Source organism: Carya illinoinensis, chromosome 2, assembly GCF_018687715.1.
Source record: "Carya illinoinensis cultivar Pawnee chromosome 2, C.illinoinensisPawnee_v1, whole genome shotgun sequence".
NCBI classification, from domain to species: Eukaryota; Viridiplantae; Streptophyta; class Magnoliopsida; order Fagales; family Juglandaceae; genus Carya; species Carya illinoinensis.
In genome coordinates this window covers 840,952-850,307 of record NC_056753.1, presented here as the reverse complement: position 1 = coordinate 850,307, position 9,356 = coordinate 840,952, and the positions used below count along the sequence as shown (strand labels likewise).

The following is a 9,356-nucleotide window of genomic DNA, read 5'->3' as shown; positions in this document are numbered from 1 at the left end:
CCAAAAAGGTACGCTTCTTGGCCTTGTTCCTAGTATTATAACTTGGTCTCTTTGGATTTGGAGATGTAAAGCGCGTATGGAAGGGAAGACGCAAAGTGGAGATAGATTGTGGGGGACTATTAAAGCTGCCTTAGTTTGGGTTGGTTTAAGGTTACGCACTAGCAAAAAGTTTAATGATGGGGATGACAGAGTCTTACATAACCTTGGTGTCCCGATGAAAGTGGGACATAGTCCAACACCTTGTTTGGTGAAATAGAACAAGCCAAGTATGAGGTGGGCTAAACTTAATGTGGATGGGAGCTCTTTGGGCAATCCGGGCCAGATGGGCGCTGGTGGCATAATTCGTGATGATAAGGGTCGTATGATGTGGGCCTACGCAAAAGAGATGGAGGTTGGGACCAATAATGAAGCCGAACTACGAGCTTTATATTATGGGATAAAATATTATAAAGACTTAGCACTTGAGAAAGTAGAGATCGAAGTGGACTCTTTGTTAGTTGCAAATTGGTTGAGAGGAGGGTGATGTAGCATATGGTACCTTGAAGACTATTGGGACGCGATACAGAACATTCTCAATACATTGGATTTTAAGGTGATGCATGTCTTTAGAGAAGGTAATGCAGGGGCAGATTTCCTAGCTTGCTTGGCTTCGAAAAAGAAATCCGGAACTTGGGTGAATTTCAACGATGTTCCGCACATACTAAAAGGGATATTAAAAGTGGACAAAATGGGTCTGTATGCCCTTAGAAATTAAAACCCGGCTCTTTGTTGTTGGTTTTGGTTTTTTCTTAGTATAGCTTTTTTACACTTGGGTTTTGGGTGTTTCTTGTAGCCTCCCAAGTGTCTGCTTTGTTCCAAGGTCTTCCTCCGCCATACGTGAGGGTCTTTTATATAAATTTGGGGCGGGGTCACTCTTGGACATGTGGTCCATCCTCTTTTAAAAAAAAAAAGTACTAATAGGAACCTTGATCTCTTGGGGAAGGTACAATAATGTGAGAATAAACGAGCATAAAAGAATTTATTTGCCTTCGAGTTTTTATAAACTGGCTGACAGTATTGGCTTCTAATTTCCTAATGTCAACTGAGTGAGAGAATTTTTATAAACTGGCCGCCAGAGCTGTGTTCCAATTTTAAAAACCATGTCTGAAACTAAGATGATGATTGCCTCCTACTTCAGGAAGGGGTGGATTTTGTTTTATCTGCATTGGTGGAACCAGGGCTTTCTAATGTATCAGAGTTGTTAATTTCACCATTTCTTTCTTTGCTTGACCAGAGCTTTGAAAAGAGCTTTGACATTACCAAACCTTTCATCTTATTGGTAGCAACTTTTCCCATACTACTTTTAGCATAGTTTGCGTCACAAGAACCTTCTCCACCTCCTAATCTCAGAGTAGTGAGCTCCCCTTTCAAAGCCTTTATATCCTCAGCTATTGGCACAGCATCCCAGTCCTCCTCCGTGTTGATTGTTGTAGACCTTGATTTCCCATGAGAGCCAGCCGGGAGTAGGGCTCTGAATAAACCAGGAAGCACAGGTGTGCTGTTGCCAGCAGATGTGGTAGCTCTAAGCTGCTTGAAGAAAAGGACCTGCACTACAACTCGCAAAGGAAGCCACTCATTTTGAACTGCATGCAAGCAGGCTTCCGCTGACGACTTCCTGCAGTCCATCAACCTGCATATTGTCTTCCTCTCACTCTTACTGATCCCAGAGTGTTCCTGCACAGAAAAATGCAAGCATTTGTAAAAACCCAGCAATCTCACGCAAATTTTGGGTACACGCATTACATTTCTTTACACAAGCCACAAATCAACCAATTACATTATATTTAGTAACTAAATATGGTAGTTTCTATAGCGGTAAAGTCACTTTTATGGACTTTTATGGGTAAAAAATGGTGGCTAGTTGAGCTTGCATTCACATTTACTTCCGCCATCTTCCACTTGCTCCCGCCATCTTCCACTTGCTCCCGCTATCTTCTTTATGGGTCAAAAATAGTGGCTAGTTGACAACCTACATCAAGCTTGCGTTCACATTTGCTTCCGCCATCTTCCACCTCCTTTAACTCCTATAAATACATGTTTTTGCTTTTAGAAACCTATCCAATTTTGAAAGAAAAATTTAGAGAAAGAGAGAGAGTTTTAGAGAGAAAAATAGTGAGGTTTCTCCTATATATTGTCTCTCCTTTTATAAGAAAGAGTGAGTTTTCTCCTTTTATAAGAGAGGGTATTGTCAATTGTTCTCTCCTTATTCAAGAGAGAAATTCTTGTAATCCTTTTGCTATAAGTAAAATTCTTCTACAATTGGAGTTCCTTATTATTTCTTTTATTCTTTCTCATTTCTACTTCAGTTGTACTTGTATGCCCCGTACCACAACCGCCTAACAGTGGTATCAGAGCATCAGGTTTATAGCCGGTTTTCGTGCTACAGTTAGATCCAGTTAGTGGAAAGGAGGCATCTTCAATAATGGCGATGAAGTATGAAATAGAGAAGTTCAATGTGAGTAATTTCTCATTATGGAAAATGAGAATAAAAGCAATTTTAAGGAAAGATAATTGCTTGACGGCAATTGGAGATAGGCCCGATGAAATCACTGACGACGGCAAGTGGAACAAGATGGATGGCAATGCTATTGCTAATCTGCACCTAGCACTAGCTGATGGAGTATTGTCAAGTTTGGCGGAGAAAAAGACAGCAAAAGAGATATGAGATACTCTGACAAAATTGTACGAGGCCAAATCACTACACAACAAAATTTTCTTGAGAAGAAAACTCTACAACCTTCGGATGATGGAGTCAACTATGGTGACAAACCACATCAACACCCTCAACACTTTATTTTCACAGTTCACAGCAATGGGGCATAACATAAAGACGGGTGAACGTGCTGAAATTCTACTTCAAAGTCTACCTGATTCGTATGATCAACTCATCATCAACTTAACCAACAATATTGAAGTTCTAGTCTTCGATGATATTGCAGCTGCAGTTCTTGAAGAAGAAAGTCGGCGCAAAAGCAAAGAAGATAGACCAGGAGGTTCACAACAAGCTGAAGCTTTGGTAATGACGAGAGGGAGATCAACGGAACGTGGCCCCAGTGGGAGTCAAAATCAGAGTAGATCAAAATTCAGAAGTAAGAAGAATGTCAAGTGTCATCATTGTGGCAAGAAAGGGCACTACAAAAGGAAGTGTTGGCATCTCAAGAAGAACGAAGAAGCCAAAGGAAAAGGTCCTGAGTTGTCAAAAACTCAGGGTTGTGTAGCAAGCACCTCAGATGATGGTGAAATTTTATACAGTGAGGCAACAATAGTTACTGAAGGTAGAAGAAGATTTGCTGATGTCTGGCTTATTGACTCAGGAGCAACATGGCATATGACTCCTCGGAGAGAATGGTTCTATCAATATGAACCAATCTCAGGAGGATCTGTGTTCATGGAAGACGATCATGCCTTGGAGATTGCTGGTATTGGTACCATCAAATTGAAGATGTGTGACGGTACAGTTCGCACCATTCAGGAGGTACGACATGTGAAAGGCCTGAAGAAAAATCTATTGTCTTTAGGACAATTAGATAATAGTGGGTGTAAAACCCATATTCAAGATGGGATCATGAAAATAGTTAAAGGTGCGCTTGTAATGATGAAAGCGGAAAAGATAGCTGCAAATTTGTACATGCTTAAAGGAGAAACACAACAAGAAGGAGAAGCATCCACTGCGTTGGCAAGTTCGGCAGAAGAATTAACAATGATGTGGCACCGTAAGCTTGGCCACATGTCAGAACGAGGTTTGAAGATTCTTGTTGAACAAAAGCTTCTTCGAGGGCTCAAAAAGGTTTCATTACCCTTTTGTGAGCATTGTGTTACTAGTAAGCAGCACAGATTGAAATTCAGTAGTTCCTCTGCTAGAAGTAAAGCTATCTTAGAACTAATCCATTCTGATGTTTGGCAAGCACCAGTTTTGTCCCTAGGAGGAGCAAAATATTTTGTGTCATATATTGACGATTACTCCATTAGATGTTGGGTGTATCCAATAAAAAATAAAGCAGATGTATTTCCAGTTTTCAAAATATTCAAAGCGCGGGTTGAGCTTGAATCTGAAAAGAAGATCAAGTGTTTAAGGACAGACAATGGAGGAGAATATACTGGTATTGAATTTGATAGCTTCTGCCAACAAGAAGGTATCAAAAGGCAGCTCACGGTGGCATACACTCCACAACAAAATGGAGTAGCAGAGCGGATGAACAGAACCTTGTTAGAACGAACAAGAGCGATGTTGAGAACTGCGAGAATGGTCAAGTCATTTTGGGCAGAAGCAGTCAAGACTGCTTGTTATGTGATCAATCGGTCACCATCAACCGCAATTGATCTGAAAACGCCGATGGAGATGTGGACTGATAAGCCAGCTGATTATTTTCACTTACATACATTTGGAAGTCCAGTTTATGTTATGTACAACACCCAAGAAACATCAAAGCTAAATCCAAAATCTAGAAAATGAATTTTCTTAGGGTATGTTGATGGAGTCAAGGGGTATCGCCTGTGGGATCCCACTGCCCGCAAGGTGTTAATCAGCAGGGATGTTGTATTTGTAGAAGATAAGGTACAAGAAAAAGAAAATGATAGCGCTTCAAAAGAGAAACCAGAGACTACTACAGTTCAAGTTAAAGAAAGACAAGAATTAGAAGTTCCAGATTCTTCTGAAGCAATATCAGAGCACGAAGAACAAGAACAAGCTGAGTGTGCAATTCCACAAGTTTGACGGTCAACTCGGGAGAGAAGAAAACCAACTTGGCACTCAGAGTACATCATGGAGGGAAATGTTGCATACTGTCTACTAACAAAAGATGGAGAACCGTCAAATTTCCATGAGGCTACAAATAGCCAAGAAGCTTCTCTGTGGATGGTTGCAATGCAAGAAGAAATTGAAGCTCTCCATAAAAACAAAACATGGGATCTTGTACCACTACCACAAGGAAGAAAGGCCATCGGAAACAAATGGGTTTACAAGATCAAACGAAATGGCAATGACCAAGTGGAGCGGTATCGTGCTAGATTGGTGGTGAAAGGATTCGCTCAGAAAGAAGGCGTAGACTTCAACGAAATATTCTCTCCTGTTGTTCGACTCTCAACGGTTCGAGCAGTCCTTGCGATGTGTGCTACATTTGACTTGTACTTAGAACAACTGGATGTGAAAACTGCATTTTTTCATGGAGAAATTGAAGAAGAAATTTACATGCTCCAACTAGAAGGTTTTGAAGAAAAAGAAAAAGAGAACTTGGTTTGCAGGTTGAACAAATCTCTATACGGTCTCAAACAGGCGCCGAGATGTTGGTATAAGAGATTTGATTCCTTTATCATGAGCCTTGGATACAACAGACATAGTTCAGATCCTTGTGTTTACTACAAGAGATTTGGTGATGGTAATTTCATTATTCTGTTATTGTATGTTGACGACATGTTGGTAGCAGGCCCCAACAAAGATCGTATTACAGACTTAAAGGCACAATTGGCTAGGGAGTTTGAAATGAAGGACTTGGGACTAGCAAACAAGATTCTAGGGATGCAAATTTACCGAGATAGAAATAATAGGAAGATATGGCTTTCTCAGAAAAATTATTTGAAGAAAATCTTACGACGCTTCAACATGCAAGATTGTAAGCCAATTTCTACCCCTCTTCCTATTAATTTCAAGTTATCCTCAAGTATGAGTCCTAGCAATGAAGCAGAGAGGATGGAAATGTCTCGAGTACCGTATGCATCAGCAGTGGGTAGCTTAATGTTCGCTATGGTTTGTACAAGACCAGACATTGCACAGTCAGTGGGAGTGGTTAGTCGATACATGGCGAATCCTGGTAAAGAGCATTGGAGTGCTGTAAAGAGAATCCTGGATATGTCAAGGGTACCTCAAATGTCGCATTATGTTATGAAGGATCAGACTTTACTATCAGAGGCTATGTTGATTCAGATTATGCAGGTGATCTTGACAAGAGCAAGTCCACCTCAGGTTATGTGTTTACTCTTGCTGGAGGAGCTGTAAGCTGGGTTTCAAAATTGCAGTCTATCGTGGCTACTTCTACAACAGAGGCAGAATATGTCGCAGCTACACAAGCTAGCAAAGAGGTAATATAGTTGCAAATGCTACTGGAAGAGCTCGGACACGTACAAGAGAAGGTTGATTTATTTTGTGATAGTCAGAGCGCTTTGCATTTTGCAAAGAATCCAGCATTTCATTCAAGGACAAAGCACATATGAGTTCAGTATCACTTCGTTCGTGAAAAGGTGGAAGAAGGAAGTGTGGATATACAAAAAATTCATACAAAAGACAACCTAGTAGATATATTAACAAAGCCAATTAATAATGACAAGTTTATCTGGTGTCGATCCTCCTTAGGCCTAGCAGATATGTAAGCGGCATAGAGATGAAAAGTGTAGAAAAGATAGAAGGATTACAAAAGTGACTTTAAGTGGGAGATATGTAGCAGTAAAGCCACTTTTATGGACTTTTATGGGTCAAAAATGGTGGCTATTTGAGCTTGCATTCACATTTACTTCCGCCATCTTCCACTTGCTTCTGCTATCTTCCACTTGCTTCCGCTATCTTCTTTATGGGTCAAAAATGGTGGCTAGTTGACAACCTACATCAAGCTTGCGTTCACATTTGCTTCCGCCATCTTCCACCTCCTTTAACTCCTATAAATACATGTTTTTGCTTTTAGAAACCTATCCAATTTTGAAAGAAAAATTTAGAGAAAGAGAGAGAGTTTTAGAGAGAAAAATAGTGAGGTTTCTCCTATATATTGTCTCTCCTTTTATAAGAAAGAGTGAGTTTTCTCCTTTTATAAGAGAGGGTATTGTCAATTGTGCTCTCCTTATTCAAGAGAGAAATTCTTGTAATCCTTTTACTATAAGTGAAATTCTTCTACAATTGGAGTTCCTTATTATTTCTTTTATTCTCTCATTTCTACTTCAGTTGTAATTGTATGCCCCGTACCACAACCGCCTAACAGTTTCAATCGCAAGTATACTTATTTCATCAAATGGGTGTGGCACACGGAAAGGGAATTGAGAAGCATTCAACATATAAAGGTTAGCTTATTGAGTTATGATAAATGACATTTGACAAGACTTTGGACTAGCAATGCATACCGCCTGCCCCTTCTCAACCAAGAAAATGTATGCACCTATTTGGCTAAAATTTCCCTTTTTTTCCTCGGCTATTTGGCTAGAATTCATATGTGACAGATTGACCTCAAATTCTCAGGAGCTCACCTTCAGATACATGTCAATAGCACGATAAAGTCCATCATGAGATGGTCTTGAGAAGCTCGATCCCATTTCAGCAAGACTAACAAATTTTGACACAAGTAAACTGGGATCACATGCAACTTCGGCAAGGTAGCCATCAACCAGCTTTGCTACCATTGCCTTGGAAGCATCTGGCACAAGCCTTGAGATTCTAATCTCCTGGAATTCATTTTCGATAGAGGAATAAATTTGAGCATTCTGGACATGCATTACAAACTCCTTAACTAGGTTTTGCACTATATCAACATCATATGGTGTTGTTTTCCCAGATGCAGCTCAAATTAAAAGATTCGCCACTGTTGCCTCCTCGAGTTGCTAGCCAGTTCTCCTCGTCAATTCCCATCTTTCCATTTCTCCACACTCAAACATTGTCGCTGCTCTCAACAACTTAATTAAGAAACTGCAGGAGACACTTCCCTTCTCTGTGGGCAATAGCTGTACTATGGTATCCACCAATGATCTATTCTTTTTTGTATCCCCACCCTGAATAATACCCTTGCTAAAACCTAGCAACCTTCTTAGAGCATATGCATTCAAGGCTTCCCCGATAACATCATCAGAAACTTTTCCTTTTGTCTTTATTGTTGTTATGACCAGCTTGTATAAATCGAGTTGAAGGTCGCAGAGGTCTTCTACCCACCAGTCCTTTGGAACCAGCTGTTGTTTTCTCACACCATTCTAGAGTGGCTCATTCGCGTTCTCGTATGGTAGCTTTTTCCTGTTATAGGTGTATGACCATTCCACCTTGGAGGTGTCAATGGAAGCCTTGGAAGCTATGGAATCAAGACAGTGACTGACTACTTTAAGTTCCTTGGACCATGGAAGAAGAGACTTTGTGGTTTGAAGAACAATAATCGAGTCTTTCCAACTCCGGAAGACGCTAGAATTGAGGAAGACATCAATCTTGTAGATAAGGTTTCCTTTCTCAATAGTTTCATACATCTCAAGGTACTCGGCTGCACATCGGGCTGCAACCACGTTGTATGCATTGAGAGTAACTGTCATCCTATAACAAAACTTGGCACATATTTCAAAACCAGCAGGCTAACCAGGAATATCCTAAATTTGAATTTCATAGATGTTTTCCTCATTTGCGGTTGCAACAAGTTTCTATAAACGTGCGCTTTTGGACAAAAGTGGAAACTGCAGAGAATTTACAGAGTATTAGATGACCAAACAAGAAACATATTGAAAAGAAAAAATCACACCACAAAAACCATATATTCCTATTTGTAGAACTCCATTGCTTAGTTATTAAATCCAGGCCAGTGTAGCTTGGGAAGTAGGGTACGACATCAAAAGATGTCTAACAATTGGTTAGACATCACTCTGAACTAAATAGTTGTACATCATTGCAGCTGCAACCAATGTATATTGAATGACCCAAAGTGCCTTGGAGATTTTGGTAGGTCTCGATTCCTGCCTTCTAGATAAGGTTTTGAGGGGCAGAAAAAAATTGCATGAATTGACTTTAAAAAAGTTTAAAACTACAATGAAGTCTATCCATGCCTTAAGCAACAAGCTATCTAGTGCAGTGTTGCACAACCCAATGAAGATCACAAGGACTTCATACCTTATGCAAATAGAATTTCACATCCCTCATGTTAATGACTATGTCAGTTGCCAACTCAGTTGCGACATATCTGAAAGAAAACATTTCTCTAGAGTTAATACGAAACACGGTATGCTCATAAGAAAAATAAAAATGATTTTGATGCAGATATTTAATTAACTTGATTTTTTTAAAAGTTTTTACAAAACAAGAAAACGAAGATTGCATCACTTATTGGGCTAAGTAAAATGTAAATTGTTAAAGATCTGGACAGAGAATGGTCGTATCTTGATGGCTTCTGGATAAAGCAAATTTGAACAGCTTCCTACCGTTTCCAGTGTGTTTTATCCATGAGTTGTTTTGTGAAAAAATGAAATAACATGCAAGATGATTTAAAATATACCTATTATTATTAAAAAGTCTCAAGATGCATAAACCTAAAAAAAATGAAACAACATGCAACATGATTTAAAATATACGTATTATTATTATTAAAAAGTCTCAG

At 39.6% G+C, this 9,356-nt stretch overlaps 1 pseudogene; it reads right to left on the bottom strand.

Annotated features, from left to right (window-relative positions):
* Window positions 1–993: 993 nt before the first annotated feature.
* LOC122296011 lies at window positions 994–8,363 on the bottom strand (annotated as a pseudogene).
* Window positions 8,364–9,356: the final 993 nt, after the last annotated feature.